The sequence below is a fragment of the Eschrichtius robustus genome, chromosome 17 (assembly GCF_028021215.1).
Source record: "Eschrichtius robustus isolate mEscRob2 chromosome 17, mEscRob2.pri, whole genome shotgun sequence".
Taxonomy (NCBI): Eukaryota; Metazoa; Chordata; class Mammalia; order Artiodactyla; family Eschrichtiidae; genus Eschrichtius; species Eschrichtius robustus.
The window spans coordinates 69,523,202-69,540,774 of NC_090840.1; positions in this window are offsets into that span (position 1 = coordinate 69,523,202).

A 17,573-nucleotide genomic window follows, 5' to 3' on the forward strand; every position below is an offset into this window, starting at 1 on the left:
TTTGGGCTTTTGTATCAGATGGTTAAGATTTGGAGCAGAAGGGAGCAGAGAGTGTGGAGCCCAAGACTGTAGCAAACATCAAAAAATGGAGCCAGACTTTATTATAGCCACTTACCTTTATTATATTATAGCAGCTCTCTCAACACCATTACCTGAATATTATGCTAAAGACATTGTAATGTGGTTTTTTTCCCTTTAATGATCTGCTTAACTTGATTCCTGGTCACCAAACCGAATACAAGGGCAAAGCTTCAGCCTAACCAAGCGTTGAAACTGCTAAAGAAGGAAAGCAACTTTTCACTAAGGGAACTACAGGCCCTGGATAATACATATCTGAAAGAACAAGGTAAGCGTGCCTTAACGTAGTTTTTTTTGAGATGTAGAATCAAGGGGAGTAGAATGTCAGTCTGAATGCGACAACATGGGTGGAACTTGGCATTATGCTAAGTGAAATAAGTCAGAGAGAAAGACAACACTGTATGATCTCGCTTATATGTGGAATCAAAAAAAAAAAAACAACTCATAAATACAGAGAACAGATTGATGCTGGCCGGGAGGGAGGAGGGGGGGTGAGGGGTAGGCAAATGGCTAAAAGTGGTCTAAAGGTACAAATTCCCAGCTAAACAAGCCCTGGGATATAATGTATGCATGATGACTATAGAAAATAATACCACATTGTATATTTGAAAGTTGCTGAGAGAGTAAATCTTGAAAATTCTCATCACAAGAAAAAAATGTGTAGCTCTGTGTGGTGCTAGACGTTGGCTGGACTTATTGTGGTGATCATTTTGCAATATATACAATGTATCAAATCATTATGTTGTGCACCTGAAACTAATATAACGTTATATGTTAATTATATCTTAATAAAAAAGAATGTCAGTCTGGCTAAGGAAGAATTTTTGACATGCAGCTATTCTGCCATGATTCAGGAATTAATAAATTACTGGGATGGTTCTTGGAAGTTCAGAAAAAAAAATGGTCCACATTAAATAATAAAACAGTTTCCAAATAAGCCTACTTAGAATGTGGAAGAAGGAATCAAAAGTATCAGAGAAGGGGGTTACAGTAAAACGAATTTATTTTGTAAGGTTAGAAATCCTACCAACTAACTCGTATAATTCCCTTCCCTTGAGAAACTTGCTTCTAACCAATAGTTTGCTGCAGTATTAATGAAAAGTCACTTCTTGATTAGATTTTAAAGGTTTGTGCTTCAGTCTTATTAACAGAATCTCCACTGCCTTTTTTTCGGTTTGCTGGCCTTTTTTTTTGTTTTTTAATTTTTATTGGAGTATAGTTGATGTACAATATTGTGTTAGTTTCCAGTGTACAGCAAAGTAAGTCAGTTATACATATACATATACCCAATCCTTTTTAGATTCTTTTCCCATAGAGGTCATTACAGAGTATTGAGTAGAGTTCCCCGTGCTATATAGCAGGTCCTTATTTGTTATCTATTTTACATATAGTAGTATATATGTCAATCCCAATCTCCCAGTTTATCCTTCCCCCCCTTTCCCCTCTGGTAACCAAGTTTGTTTTCTACATCTGTGACTCTATTTGTTTTGTAAATAAGTTCATTTGTACCATATTTTTAGATTCTACATATAAGCATTATCATATTTGTCTTTCTCTGTCTGACTTACTTTACTCAGTATGACAATATCTAGGTCCATTCATGTTGCCACAAATGGCATTATTTTGTTCTCTTTTATGGCTGAGTAGTATTCCATTGTATGTATGTACTACATCTTTATCCACTCCTCTGTTGATGGACATTTAGGTTGCTTCCATGTCTTGGCTATTGTAAATACTGCTGCGATGAGCATCGGGGTGCATGTATCTTTTTGAATGTTGGTTTTCTCTGAATCTATGCCCAGGAGTGGGATTGCTGGATCATATGGTAGCTCTATATTTAGTTTTTTAAAGACACCTCCTTACTGTTCTCCATAATGGTTATATGAGTTTGCTGGTTTTGATGAAGCAAGTTGCCCTGTTGGAAAGATCACATGGTAAAGACTGAGTGTAGCTTCCAGCCACAGCCAGGAAGAGACTGCGGTTTTCTGCCCAATAGCCCAACAGCCCAATTACATTGGACCCATTCCACTTTGGAGAAAGCAATACTTTGTTTTGTTTTTGTTTTTTTAAATGGGGATCACGGTTGGATGAGCACAATTGCCCAAGGCCACGCCGGGATCTCATTCTTTTTTATTTATTTATTTTTGGCTGTGTTGGGTCTTCGTTTCTGTGTGAGGGCTTTCTCTCCTTGCGGCAAGCGGGGGCCACTCTTCATCGCGGTGCGTGGGCCTCTCACTATCGCGGCCTCTCTTGTTGCAGAGCACAGGCTCCAGACGCGCAGACTCAGTAATTGTGGCTCACGGGCCTAGCTGCTCCGTGGCATGTGGGATCTTCCCAGACCAGGGCTCGAACCCGTGTCCCCTGCATTGGCAGGCAGATTCTCAACCACTGCGCCACTAGGGAAGCCCCAATACTTTGTTTTGACTCGTGTTGACAGGAGTACAAACATGGCTCTCCTGTCCAAATGCTCGAGTTACAGATCTGAAAGCAGAGTGTCTGGTTTACTTACATAGAATCTGATTAACTGCCTTGGACAAAGGGACCACTTTATGGCAAATGAAGTGTTACAGTGGATACATGACCATTGAATCCACTGCTCCAACTACGTAGACAGTGGGTAAGAATGCCTTCTTAAAGGTGTATCTGAGTTGTCAGCTTAGAGGAGCAGCCTATGTGCACCAAGAGTTGTTCTTCAGTATTCAGTGTATATCTCAATTCAAAGGTCATTTTATGATGCTGTGTCCTTAGCAGATAGAACAAGTTGAAGGGGACCAGAATATGTCACCCCAAAATATGTCACTTTGGCATGTTGATTATTTGGAATTAATGTTACTTAAGAAACAGCCAGTGCAAGGAGAACACTCTAACCTCCTTTGTCCCCTATAAAGCAGGAAATAAATCTCCTATGTGAATGGTACCATCCCTATACCAGGAGGGTAGAAGGCATCTTAATCACAAGAGGTAGAGAATTTAGGGCCGAGAAGACTGTGTAAACAACCCTCGTTACTTCTTCACTATTTGCTTCCCTAAGCCCAAACCCTTTGTCTTGTCATTTCTTCACAAGTTTATTTTCTTGTCTAAAAGATACAAAAGCTGCTTGCTTTGGTCACTTCTTTGAGCCTCATATCTTTGGGGCTCCTGTATGTATGAAATTAAATATGTTTTTCTCCTGTTAATCTGCCTTAAGTCAATTTAATTATTAAATCAGCCAAAGAACTAAGATGGGAAGAAGGGAAAACATTTTTCCTCTCCTACAATATTGATCTTAGAACTCTGAGATGTAAGTAGGGGTGGCCCTGCTTACTAACATTCCTAGCGACCAAACTGAGTACTTATGCTTCCCATATTTGAAAGTTTAAGGTCTTGGGTCTAGAGGTCCTGGTTTCTAGAGAAAAAAATACTTCCACCTGTGAACAATTTAAAAAAATTTCCACTAAATTTAAAGCTATGCCTTCCCGTTATCACTCTGAACATTTTGTGCAAGTAGACCAGTAGTTAAAAAAGGACAAAATGTGGGTGGTGTGATAAATTGGGAGATTGGGATTGACATATATACACTAATATGTATAAAATAGATAGCTAATAAGAAACTGCTGTATAAAAAAATGAATAAAATTTTTTAAAAAAGACAAAAATAGTTACTATACTATACTGGTCTGGGTAATTAACACCGGGCATCATGAAGAGAGAGGGTTGCTGCTATATAATTGGGGGAGGAACAATATCTTTGGCAATCAGATTATTTATTGGGGCATCTCTGAGTATGCTAATGCCCAGTTTTATCAGTGAATGGGCAATTGCAGCAAAAACAGGTTGATAAAATCATGGTAACTGGGAACTATGACTTCTCTAATAGGAAGGTCTGGATCACCCTCCAGTGAAGACCCCAATATGAGCAGAAGTTAGGGTCAGGAGACACCCAAATAGGTAGTAGAGGATGGAGATAATAAGTATCAATTAAATCCTCAAGATGAATTGCATCTGTTGGGACCCTAGCCTATTCACTAACTACTCACATATTTTCTCCAACATAGCGGCAAATTAGAATTTAGGGAGCTGTGTCAGCACAAAGTTAAAGTAAGATGTAAGAGGATTTGAGAATAGAAATGGGTAATCTGTAGGGTTTCTTCTGACCAGTATTGACAGATGCACAATTTTGTCTCCCCTGGTCCAACTGCTTTAAGTAACAAATCCTACGTGGGGACAGATAGAGTGTCTGGTTTACATACATGAGAGCCTACTGAACATTATTGGTGTCCTGCCCAGGGCCCTTCAGTGCCTGTTATGTTTTTGCGTACCCATGTTCCAGCTTCCACACCCTTCGTAGCAATAGCCTTCTACTTGTGAATTTTCTTGCCTTTTGACTCTCTATTGTATGGAGAGTCAGAAGTGACTGGGAGTTTTAAGCCTCACCCTAACACCATACTCTTGTCTTTTTTTGGATTAGATTTCTTCTCCCATGGCTGATAGAATATATGCAGTCATGCTGCCAATACTTAAAGTGACTAAGTAGCAAGAAATAATTTGTTGGGGTGGGATTCCAGATATTTTTCCTCCACGTAGAAACAATTCTGAGGGATAATTTAAGTTCCAGAGCATGAGTGTTACTATCCAACAAACTCTGTGGTGTCAAGGCAAGGATTTCTCTTCTGTTACAGATAGCAACAGCCAGATTTACACCAGCGCCAGTCAAGACAGACTTTACCATTTCCCTCTCAACTCTCTCATGTCCTTGTTCTCCCAAATTAGGAGAGACTCAGGAGAAGAGTATTAGGCACAGTGGTTGAGCACTTTGGAATATATATCAACATATATCCATTTCTCACTGCCACTCTCTTGAAAAATGGATCAGAACTGAATTGGCTACTGATTGTGAGAAAATATGAATTGAATCTGAATTTTTATAGTAGATTTTGCTATAGTATTTAATATCTGCAAATGTGATTTTTCTAACATCAGACTGTAACACAGGAAGGCATGGAATTTGCAAGATGTATTGTCCAGGACAGATAAGATAAGAAAATGATTTTGAAAAAGGTGGTAAGAAAAAAGTTGTTTCCTGAATGATCTACATTGAGTTCAATCTATTCAATGAACTGGCTAAACGAGTAGTTTTGCCAAAGCTAGTATTTATTCAACTCCTATTTATTGCTTCATGTCTCCTTACTCTCTCTGCTGGTTTTTCTCTGAATAAAGAGGTTAATATATTTGCCTAGGTCCAGGATCCTGCTGGGAAAGAAAGGTAGACACTCTAAACTTATCCCTTTTGGATTAAATTCTTTTCATGGCTCATAGAGTATGTTATATACAGTCAAGCCCTCAATGCTTAATAAAGTGCTTATGTGCTATGAATATTTGCTTCAGAGGTTTCCTGAGAATAGGAGGAAATGTATAATGTATCTTTCTTTTAGACTGTGTGTATTTTCTTTCTGTGAGTATTCCACATCAAGAGTTTTTAAATTTTTTAGAAAATGTGTATACTCTTTTATTCCACTATTTGCAAATTTTAGATATATTCTACATGATATCATTGTTCTAGAAAGATTCTTTCATCTTAGATTTATCAAATCATCTAAACACATGGTTTTAGTAGTATATTCTATATCTGCTATCATGACCTAAGATTTTCCCTCAGAGTATCAAATATCCTCTTAAATGTAATAATTTTCAAATGTCTGATAAAATCTTTCCCAATTTTTTTTATTTTTAACTTTTTATTATGAGAATTTTCAAACACTAAGTCCAATAATGCAATACACATCCATGTGCCCATTACCGAACTTCATCAGTTGTCATCATTTTGCTAATCTCGCAGAAACAAGTGTTAATAATAATCAGAGATAAAACAGGATTCCAACTTCGTGGAAAAGAGTAAAATATACTTTTTTACGAACAGTCAAATGGTGAAGGTGGGCAGAATCATTGCATGGTGCAACATGGTAAAGTAAATAGAGGGTTAAAATCCTTCACAGAAGGATTCATCTTACATGAAAGGAGGTGGGACATATTTTATAGGCCCCTCTTCATGCTGCAGGAAGAATCAGGACCACAGCTACATTTGCCTATTTATTTTTTAGCTTATGAAGTTAAAGAGACTAGCAGAATCATTTTTGGTGTAGCAACAAATCAATGGATTATGTTACTTATAGACAATCTCTTCTAAGATATTCCTCTGACACTGAGAAGCTTAAGAAGGCTAATGAATCACCTATTTTAAATTGTAATTTTTGCTTGTCATGTATGTTTAAACGTACATGAAACCTCTCTTATTAAAGGCTTATTAAAACCTCTCTTTTAATAAGCCTCTACTGAAATATACATTTGTGGGATAATTCTAGCAAGTTTTTAATGTAAATATTCAATAGTTTCTATAAAGAATTCTGTTTTTTTGTTTTTTGGGTTTTTTTTTTTCTGCTACAGTCCCTTCTTATCCGAATTGCTAATATGCTGTGTTACTTAGGCCTGCCAGTACTGGGTAAATTAAAAGAAAGAGGGCAGGAAGAATTCTGTCTTTGCTGTCACCTGGCTTTTCTTCCCTTTCAAAACAAGGTCTCTTTTAATCTATCTAAAATTTTCTTTTAAGTTTTTTACACTTAAGCGGAATATCTTTGAGCCATTTTTTTTAACATCTTTTTTTTTTTTGTGAGTACATTTTATTACATATAAGTAGCATTTTATATAACTACAATATAGTTATATAGTTATATATCCAACATAAGATATATAATAAGAGCATATTTCTCTTTTTATTTTTTTTAACATCTTTATTGGAGTATAATTGCTTTACAGTGGTGTGTTAGTTTCTGCTGTGTAACAAAGTGAATCAGCTATATGTATACATATATCCCCTCTCTCTTGCATCTCCTTCCCACCCTCCCTATCCCACCCCTCTAGGTGGTCACAAAGCACCGAGCTGATCTCCCTGTGCTATGTGGCTGCTTCCCACTAGCTATCTGTTTTACGTTTGGTAGTGTATATATGTCCATGCCACTCTCTCACTTCATCCCAGCTTACCCTTCCCCCTCCTCGTGTCCTCAAGTCCATTCTCTACGTCTGTGTCTTTATTCCTGTCCTGCCCCTAGTTTCTTCAGAACCATTTTTTGTTTTTTTTTAGATTCCATATATATGTGTTAGCATACGGTATTTGTTTTTCTCTTCCTGACTTACTTCACTCTGTATGACAGTCTCTAGGTCCATCCACCTCACTACAAATAACTCAATTTCATTTCTTTTTATGGCTGAGTAATATTCCATTGAATATATGTGCCACGTCTTCTTTATCCATTCATCTGTCGATGGACACTTAGGTTGCTTCCATGTCCTGGCTATTGTAAATAGAGCTGCAATGAACATTGTGGTACATGACTCTTTTTGAATTATGGTTTTCTCAGGGTATATGCCAAGTAGTGGGATTGCCGGATCTTATGGTAGTTCTATTTTTAGTTTTTTAAGGAACCTCCATACTGTTCTCCATAGTGGCTGTATCAATTTACATTCCCACCAACAGTGCAAGAGGGTTTCCTTTTCTCCACACCCCCTCCAGCATTTATTGTTTGTAGATTTTTTGATGGCCATTCTGACCAGTGTGAGGTGATACCTCATTGTAGTTTTGATTTGCATTTCTCTAATGATTAATGATGTTGAGCATTCTTTCATGTGTCTGTTGGCAATCTGTATATCTTCTTTGGAGAAATGTCTATTTAGGTCTTCTGCCCATTTTTGGATTGGGTTGTTTGTTTTTTTGATATTGAGCTGCATGAGCTGCTTGTATATTTTAGAGATTAATCCTTTGTCAGTTGCTTCATTTGCAAGTATTTTCTCCAATTCTGAGGGTTGTCTTTTTGTCTTGTTTATGGTTTCCTTTGCTGTGCAAAAACTTTTAAGTTTCATTAGGTCCCATTTGTTTATTTTTGTTCTTATTTTCATTTCTCTAGGAGGTGCATCAAATAGGATCTTGCCGTAAATCTTTCCGAATTTTAATACTGTTTTTCAGCCTGAGATGATCCCTCTTTTTTGTTTGCAGTCAGTAACACCGTTATCTGCATTACCCTCACTCTCTCTCCTAACACAGCACCAAATAAAATCCAAGCCAGTTAAAACTGCTGTGTTCATACGTTTTTCACACCTAGATCTTCCAACTAGATCCACCAATGGTAATCCAACCCTACAATGAAATTATATACTTGGAAACATATAGCAATATGTTTAGTAATAATAGTAATATGTATATATTACATTTACTTACTTGGCCTTTGAAATTAAATCTTTAATGTGTTTCTGGGGTAATACATTTGCAATGTTTGAAAGTTTATTTGCCTATAAAGATACACAAAACATCCAAATCTTTTTTTATTGAAGCGTAGTTTATTTACAATATTGTGTTAATTTCTGCTATACAACAGAGTGATTCAGTTATACATACATATACATTCTTTTTTATATTTTTTCCCTTATGGTTTATCACAGGATATTGAATATACTTCCCTGTGTTATACAGTAGGACCTTGTTGTTTACCCATCATATACATAATAATTTGCCTCTGCTAATCCCAAACTCCCAATCCATTCTTCCCCCACCCCCTGTTCCCCTTGGCAACCACAAATCTGTTCCCTCTGTCTGTGAGTCTGTTTCTGTTTTGTAGATAGGTTCATTTGTGTCATATTTTAGATTCCACATATAAGTGGTATTGTATGGTATTTGTCTTTCTCTTTCTGACTTCATTCTTAATATGATAATATGTTTCCATCCATGTTGCTGCAAGTGGCATTATTTCATTCTTTTTGATGACTGAGTAGTGTTCCATTGTATATATGTACCACATCTTCTTTATCCATTCATCTGTCAGTGGACATTTAGGTTGTGTTTGTGTCTTGGCTATTGTGAAGAGTGCTGCTATGAACATAGGGGTGCCTGTACCTTTTTTAATTATAGTTTTGTCTGGATATATGCCTAGGAATGGGATTGCTGGATCATATGGCAACTCTATTTTTAGTTTTTTGAGGAAACTCCATACTGTTTTCCACAGTGGTTGCACAAGCTTACATGCCCACTAACAGTGTAGGAGGGTTCCCTTTTCACACCCTCTCCAGCATTTGTTATTTGTAGACTTTTTAATGGTGGCCATTCTGACCTGTGTGAGGTGGGACCTCATTGTAGTTTTGATTTGCATTTCTCTAATAATTAGCGATGTTGAGCATCTTTTCATGTGCCTATTGGCCATCTGTATGTCTTCTTTGGAGAAATGTCTATTTAGGTCCTCTGCCCATTTTTCGATTGGGTTGTTTTTTTTGTTGTTGAGCTGTATGAGCTGTTTATATATTTTGGAAATTAAGCTCTTGTTTGTTGCATCATTTGCAAATATTTTCTCTTAGTCTGTAGGTTGTCTTTTTGTTTGTTTATGTTCTTTTTTTTTTTTTTTGCTATACAAAATCTTATAAGTCTGATTAGGTCCCACTTGCTTATTTTTGCTTTCATTTCTGTTGCCTTGGGAGACTGACCTACGAAAACATTGGTAGGATTTATTTCAGAGAATCAAAACATCCAAATCTTAAACAGGACTAGGTACTGAAGAGAACGCCAGCTTATGCCTGATTGTGAGGAAACTACTGCTCTCTTCTGCATCAAGTGCTCTTTGAGCAATCATAATGCTGGCACCAACTGCACAGAGAGAGAAATAAATGTGGAAAAGCCACTCTTTCTTCATACGAGGTGACATGCTTAGTGTGTTTAAGCCTTAATTCTTTCATTTGTAAAATAAGGGCCTTGGATTATTCTTCATGATCTCTCACGGATACAGGTGTTAAGGATCCGAACTACAGAATAGCAATGGCCTGGGTTCAAATACTTTTTCTTTATTTCCTGATTGTGTGACTACGTGCAATTTCAATTCTTCAGGTTCTTTTGGTTTGTTTTCTGTTTTGTAACATTTAGAAGGGGTACTAATAACATAAAAGTAGAGCTGTTAAATTTTTTTAAGTCTGTGTAAAGTACAATGTGATATATTTTTAGTGAGGTTTTTATTTAGTATTTTAGAATGAGAATATTACAGTGATATTCTATTTTAATTACTGCTTTAAAGATTTAAGATATCAGTTATTTTTTCAAAGTCATTAGGGAGAGGGAGAATAAAATAGGAGCAAAAAATTTTTGCTATTGTGTATATTCCTTTCAGAGAAAATTACATTTCTTTTTGCCAAAGGGAATGAAAGCAACTTTATCTGGCCATTCTCATGGGCACCTACATACAAAAATAAGAACTAGATGTGTTTCATGTTATTCTTGGATTTTAGGTGTAAACATATATTTTATTCATACTTATTTCAAGAACACATTAATTATTGGCCTATTAACAAAAGACCCTATTTCTTTATTTATCTCCAGGAAATTTTATATATACATATAGTGATAGATAGATAGATAATCACTGTGATATATATATATGTGGCATATATAAGTTAAAAGAATAAATATATATCTATCACATGTATATTTTTATTTATATTTTTATTTCCCCTAAGCACCATCAACTCCCTCCTTGACACCCAAAAATATTATGATTAAATATCCTATTTAATGTCATTATGATAATTTATTTGAGACATATGATCTGAAATAGAAATTCTGAGTCAGTGTGCGTCAGTTAAAAAATTCATTAACTACAGTAAGAGTTCTCTTCATATGGCTATCTAAAACTAAACTACCACCACCTGAAGATTCCTATTTCCACATTTATTCTCTTAGTATTTAACCAGTTTCTAATTTTCACTAGTCTTTGTTGGAATCATACCTTTGACCTTACATTTCTTTGATTACTATTGGCCTTATCTCCATGTTTTTGTTGACCATTTTTATTATATGATCATATTACTCATTATTTGAGAATTTTTCTTTTGGTTTTCCTACATATTTCTTCCTGGTTTGCATGAATTACTTATTTAACATAGATATTAACTTCTTGTTATTATAAATATTGTATCCTGATGTGTCCATCTTTTCAGATATTCCATTGTTCCTTTGGTAAATAGAAATATATAATTTTGATCTTTTTTTAATTTATGATTTGTACTTTTCCTGTTATTATTTAAGAAATCCATCCCTGACTCAAGTTTATACAGAGTCTTCTTCACTTTCTTCTATTTGAATTTTGCTTTCATTTTTCATGTTAATTTTAAAAATGCATTTAGAGTCCATTATTCATATCAGGAATAAGATGTGCCATTATTTTTAAAATATAGTGACCCACTTTTTCCATAGCTCTATAAAGTGATGGATGGCTTCATTTTTATTTTATATCAGATTTCTTTATATGTTTACATATGTATTTCAGACCTCTAATTGGTCAAATTTTCTGCTTCTATAGCTATACCACAGTGCATTTTTACTATTTTTTCAAAATTAATCTTGATATTTGTTAAATTTTATGACAGCTGCTGATATCTGGTAGTTGTCAGTACTTTAGCTTCAAAAATATGTTATCAAAATTGCCTTGGTTCATCCTTGCTCTTTCCATTTCCATACACACTTTTGAATCAGCTTGTCATTTCAAATACCTGGCACTATTTTGACTGGAATTGAATTTTATCTGTGGATCAAATGATAGTTCATATTTTTACAATATTTTGTCTTTGAATCCATAAATATATAAACATATATGTGTTTTTATATAAATGTCTTCATAATTTTTCATTAATTTTATCCCTAAAGTATTTGTTATCTGGGGGTACTATTACAAATAATATCTATTTAGATTTTTGTTGAATTTATATAAAACACAATAACTGGTTGTATATGGACCTTATGTCTGGTGACTGTAACAAATGCACTTATAAATTCTAACAGTTTGTTCTTAAATTATTTGAATATTCTTCAAATAAAATTATGCCAACAGGAAATAATCATATTTTTTCATTGCCAATTTTGAGCCCCTCATATCATACAATTCATCCATTTAAAATATACAATTTAACAGTTTTATTATATTCACAGAGTTATGTATCCATCACTACAATCACTTTTAGAACATTTCAATATGCCCCCCCAAAATCTGGCATTCTTTAGCTGTCATCCCCCAACAAATCTCCATTCCCACAGTCTTAGGGAATCAACTTTGTGTCTCTATAGATTTGTCTATTCTGGACATTTTGTATAAATGGAGTCAAACAATATATGGCTTTTTGTTACTGGCATCTTTAGGTTAGCAACATATTTTCAAGCTTGTTACCTGTATCGATACCCTTTTCCTTTTCATTCCTGAATTATAGTCCACTGTATTAGTATACAACATTTTACTTATCCATTCATCAGTTAATGGACATTAAAGTTGTTTTAATTTTTTGGCTATTATGATTAATACATATTTATGTACAAGTTTCTTGTTTTTAGTTTTGACTATTTTCAGTTTATCTATTGTTTGCATTGTTGCTGGTGTTTTGGTGTTATATCCTAAAAAAGCATTGCCTAGTTCAAAGTCATGATGATTTGCACCTACGTTTTCTTCTAAGAGTTATAATTTTAGCTCCTACATTTAGGTATTTGATTAATTTTGAGTTTATATTTTTATATGGTATGAGTTAGGGGTCCAACTTCATTATTTGCATATGGGCATTCAATTGTCTCAGCACTATTTGTTGAAAAACCTATTCTTTCCCAATTGAATTATCTTGTTGCCCTTGTCAAAAATGAATTGACTATAAATGTAACTGTTTATGCCTGGACTGTCATTTCTATTTCATTGATTTATATGTTGATTCTTATGCCAGTATCATACTATTTCGATTATTATAGCTTTGTATTAAGTTACAAAGTCAGGAAGTGAGAGCCTTACAACTTTTTTCTTCTTTGTCACGATTGTCTTGGCTATTTTGGGTCTCTTGAATTACTATATAAACTTCTGAACAAGAAGTTGTATTTTTTCATGGGAATTACATTGAATCTGTAGATCAGTTTGGGAAGTAAGTTCTTTTTACTGTATTGCGTCTCCTGATCCATGAACTTGGGATCTCTTTCTATTTATTTGATCTTCTTTAATTTCTTTCACCATGTTTTGTAGTTTTAGAGTATATATATTCTTTTACATCTTTTGTTATATTTGTCCCTAAGTGTTTTATTCTTTTTGATGTTATGATAAATGAAATTGTTTTCTTAATTTCATTATTGTTACTGGATACAAATACAGTTGAATTTATATATTGACTTTATATCATACAACATTGCTGAACTCAATTATTAGTTAATAATTTTATAATGTATTTCTTGGCAATTTCTATATACAAGAGAATGTCACCTGCTGTCATTTCTTCCTTTCCAATATGAATGCATGTGTTTTATTTTTTACTTAAATACACTGGCTAGCATCTGTAGTACAACGTTAAACAGAAGTGGCAAAAGCAGGCAACTTTGTCTTGTTCCTGATATTAGAGGAAGAGCATTTAGTCTTTAACTATTCAGTATAATGTTAGCTATGAATGTTCCATAGATTCACATTATCACATTGAGAATGTTTCCTCTATTCCTAGTTTGTTGAGTACTTTTATTGTAAAAATTATTTATATTATTAAATGCCTTTTCTGTGTCTATTGAGACAATCATATGATTTTGGTCTTTTATTTTATTGGCTTAGTGTATTCCATTAATTGATTTTCATTTGTTAAGCCTACCTTGCATTTCTGGGTCATGGTGCATATCCTTACAATATGCTGTTGGATTAGGTTTACTAGTGTTTTGTTGAGGATATTTGCATGTATGTTGATAAGAAATATAGTCTTTAGGTTGTGGGGTGTTTTTTTTTTTTGGTTTTTGGTTTTTTTTGCTTTATTATCAGGGTCAAACTGGCCTCACAGAATGAACTGGGAAGGTATACCTCTTCTCTTTCTTGGAAAAGTTTAAAATTTGTTAATTCTTCTTTAAACGTTTGAAAAAATTCACCAGTGAAGCCACTTGGTCTTTGGCTTTTATTGGTGGGAAGTCTTAAAATTACTAATTCAATTCCTTTATTGTTATAGGTCTATTTAGAATTTCTATTTCATCTGAGTCAGTTTTTATAGTTGTCTTTCTAGAAATGTGTCCATTTCATCTATGTTATCTAATTTGTTGGCATACATTTGTTCATATTTATCACTTATAACACTTTTTATTTCTCTAAAGTTGGTAGTTATGCCCCCTCTTTAATATCTTATTTTAGTAATTTGACTTTTATTTTTTTCTTGGTCAGTCTAGCTAAAAGCTTGTCAATTTTGTTGATATTTTTAAACAGGCAACTTTTGCTTTGGTTGATCTTCTCTGCTGTATTTCTATTTTCTATTTCTCAATTTTCTGCTCTAATCTTATTATTTCTTTCCTTCTGCTTGCTTTGGGTTTAATTTTTCCTCCCATTTCCAGTGTCATAATGTGGAAGTTTAGCTTGTTGACATGAGATCTGTCTTCTCTTTAATGAAGGCATTTAGAACTACAAATTTCCCCCAATGCACTGCTTTAACTGTATTCCACAAGTTTTGGTATATTTTGTCTTCATTTTTATTCATCTCAAAGTTTTTTCTAATTTCCTTTGTGAAAATTTCTTTGATACATTCATTGCATGAGTGTGTTGTTTAATTTCCATGTATTTGTGAATTTACCAGATTTCTTTCTGTTATTAATTTCCAATTTCATGTCATTGTGATTGAAATATATATATTATATGATTTCAATCCTTCTAAATTTATGGAGATTGGTTTTATGGCCTACCATATGATTTATTCTGTAGAATGTTTCATGTGTGCTAGAGATAAATATATGTGTGCTGCTGTTGTGTGGAAAGTACTATTGCTATCTATTAGGTCTAGTCTGTGTCTATTATTTTCCAAGCTTTCTATTTCTTGTTGATTTTTCAGCCTACTTATTCTATCCATTACTGAAAGTTGAGTATTGAATTCTACTATTGTTGAATTATCTTTTTCTCCTCTCAACTGTGTCTGTTTTTACTTCATATATTTTCAGGCTTTGCTTCTATTTTTAGGTATATGTATATTTATAATTGTTACAACTTAATGATATTAATAACAGAATCTTTTATCATTATAAAAGATCCCTGCCTTTTATTTATATTTTTACCTAATTGCATTGGCTATGATATTAAATGCAAAAGTGTTGAATAAAAGTAGTGATAGTGAGAATCCTGTCTTATTCCTGATTTCAGGTAAAAAGCTCATTCTTTAAGTAAAAACATTCACTATTAAGTAGGATTACAATAGTAATTTTGCTATTGTTATGCTTTGTTTTTTGGTAAATATTTTTAATCATGTTAAAAACTTTTCTGTTCTCATTTGCTAAGATTTTTCAAAAATTTTAATCATAAATAAGAGTTACAAAATAATTTACATTTCATCATTACTGAGTTATATTTGAAATTCAAGATCTGAATCTGACCTGAATTTATCAGTAATATGTAATTTTCCTTTGTTCTCTTTACTTGGTTTATTTTTTATTTTTAAAATTTCAATTTCTCTCTTCCATTATATTTATCATTTCTTTCTATTGTATTTGTATTTATTTTGTTCTATTTATGATTTATAGATGTTAGAGGTAAAATTTTAGATTATTTAATTTTAATTTATCTTATTTTCTTGTATGTAATTTAAAGCTCTAAATGCTTTTCTAGATACTGCTTTAGGTATATCTTCAAATTTTAAATAAATTTTTTACTGATTATTTGTCCTAACTTTCTTTACTTTCATAAATTATTTTATGATTTGTATTTAATCTGTGTCATTATAATACATTTTAAAATTTTTGTATACACTGGATTTTATTCTTAGCTATCCCAGATCATGCCCTTCTTCCTGTGTGAGCTTAAACAAGTTTCTTATCCATTCTGTTTTGCACTTCTCCATCTGGAAAATTAAAATTGTAATAGAATTATATGTGAAGTACATAGATTCATATCTGGTACATAATAATTTTTATGTGTTAACTATTTTTTTATTATTCTTGTTCTATTTTTATTCCATGTGGGTTAGAAAAAAGAGTGGATAAGAAGAGAATTATTTGGGATGTATTAATGCTTCCTTGTGGCTTAATCCATTATCATTTTGGAAATGATTCTATGTTTTATTTTTATTTTGTTATGTTTAGTTTTGGGTATATTTGAATGTCGAGTGTATGTGACTTATTGAATGTGTATGTATTGTTTCACACTAAGAATTTATCAATCATGCTCTATTTATAGTCAGTGTCCTTTCTTTGGTTGGTTTAATTGACCATTTATTATTTGAAATGGCAGTGTCACAATCTCCAAGCAACATACTAGACCTATATTTTCCTATGCTTTTGATCACTGTTTTAATTGTACTAAACATATTGGTTACTTTGATCTATATTTATGATTTTTATGTCTCCTTTATGTTTATTTACCAGGATATAACAATTTTATTTACAATTTTGCCCTACACTTTTAACCATAAAATTATTACTTAGACTTGCAAATTTGTTACACTACTTTATTTTTAACATCGTGGCATCCCTTTTAAAGTGTGCTCTTCTTGATTTTAAATATATGTGTGTGTGTGTGTATATATATATATATATATATATATATATTTAATGGGTAAGTCTTGTCTAGGAGATTCACTGTAGTTTTTCAAACTCCAAAATGACATATATTGTCTCCTCATGTTGCACCTTATTCTCCACTTCAGAGTCATGGAATAATTTCTAGAATTTTAAATCTAAGTATGCTTAGATTTTGTATTAGAGTTTTCTAATATTTAAGTCAAAATAAAGATTACTTAATAAGTTTGTTAACTGTACTTTTTATCATATGTCTCACCTGGATTTATTTCCCTATTCTGAGTAGGGTATTTTCTCTTAGTGTTTTTGATGTGGTAAGTTATCTATGTACGTTTATTCCCAAGAATGTCTGTATGCTTTCTTAATTTAAATTGATTAGCTTGAATCAAATGATCACACACAGGGAATCTCTTTCCAGGACTTGAAACCCAAGGGACTAATACCCAGTGTCACTCACATATCCAAGTAGCTTGTCCTCAATTTTTCTGCTTTTCTGGAGAGACATTTCCTGACCATTCTGTCTAATGTCAGTCCAGACTACTTCCATTTTATTCCCTTAGCAGTCTTTATTCTTAATGATGACATTTGCCCCTGACATATTGTGGAAGTATACATTTACTTATTACCTGTCTTCTCTTTCTAGAAGGCATGCTCATGAGAAGAGGGACTTTATGTTGTTCACTTCTGGATTTATATTGCCTAGTGGTCAAAGAGATGTTGAAATTTTATTGAAGGTTGGAAGCAACTTTTCTGAGGTACAGGCATACTCTGGAGATATGGCAAGTTTGGGTCAAGACCACTGCAATAAAGCTAATATTGCAAATTCAAGTTACATGATTTTTTTGGCTTCCCAGCACATATAAAAGTTACTCTCTACTTTAGTCTATTAAGTGTGCAATAGCATTATGTCTAAAAAAAATACATACCTTAATTTTAAAATACTTTAATGCTA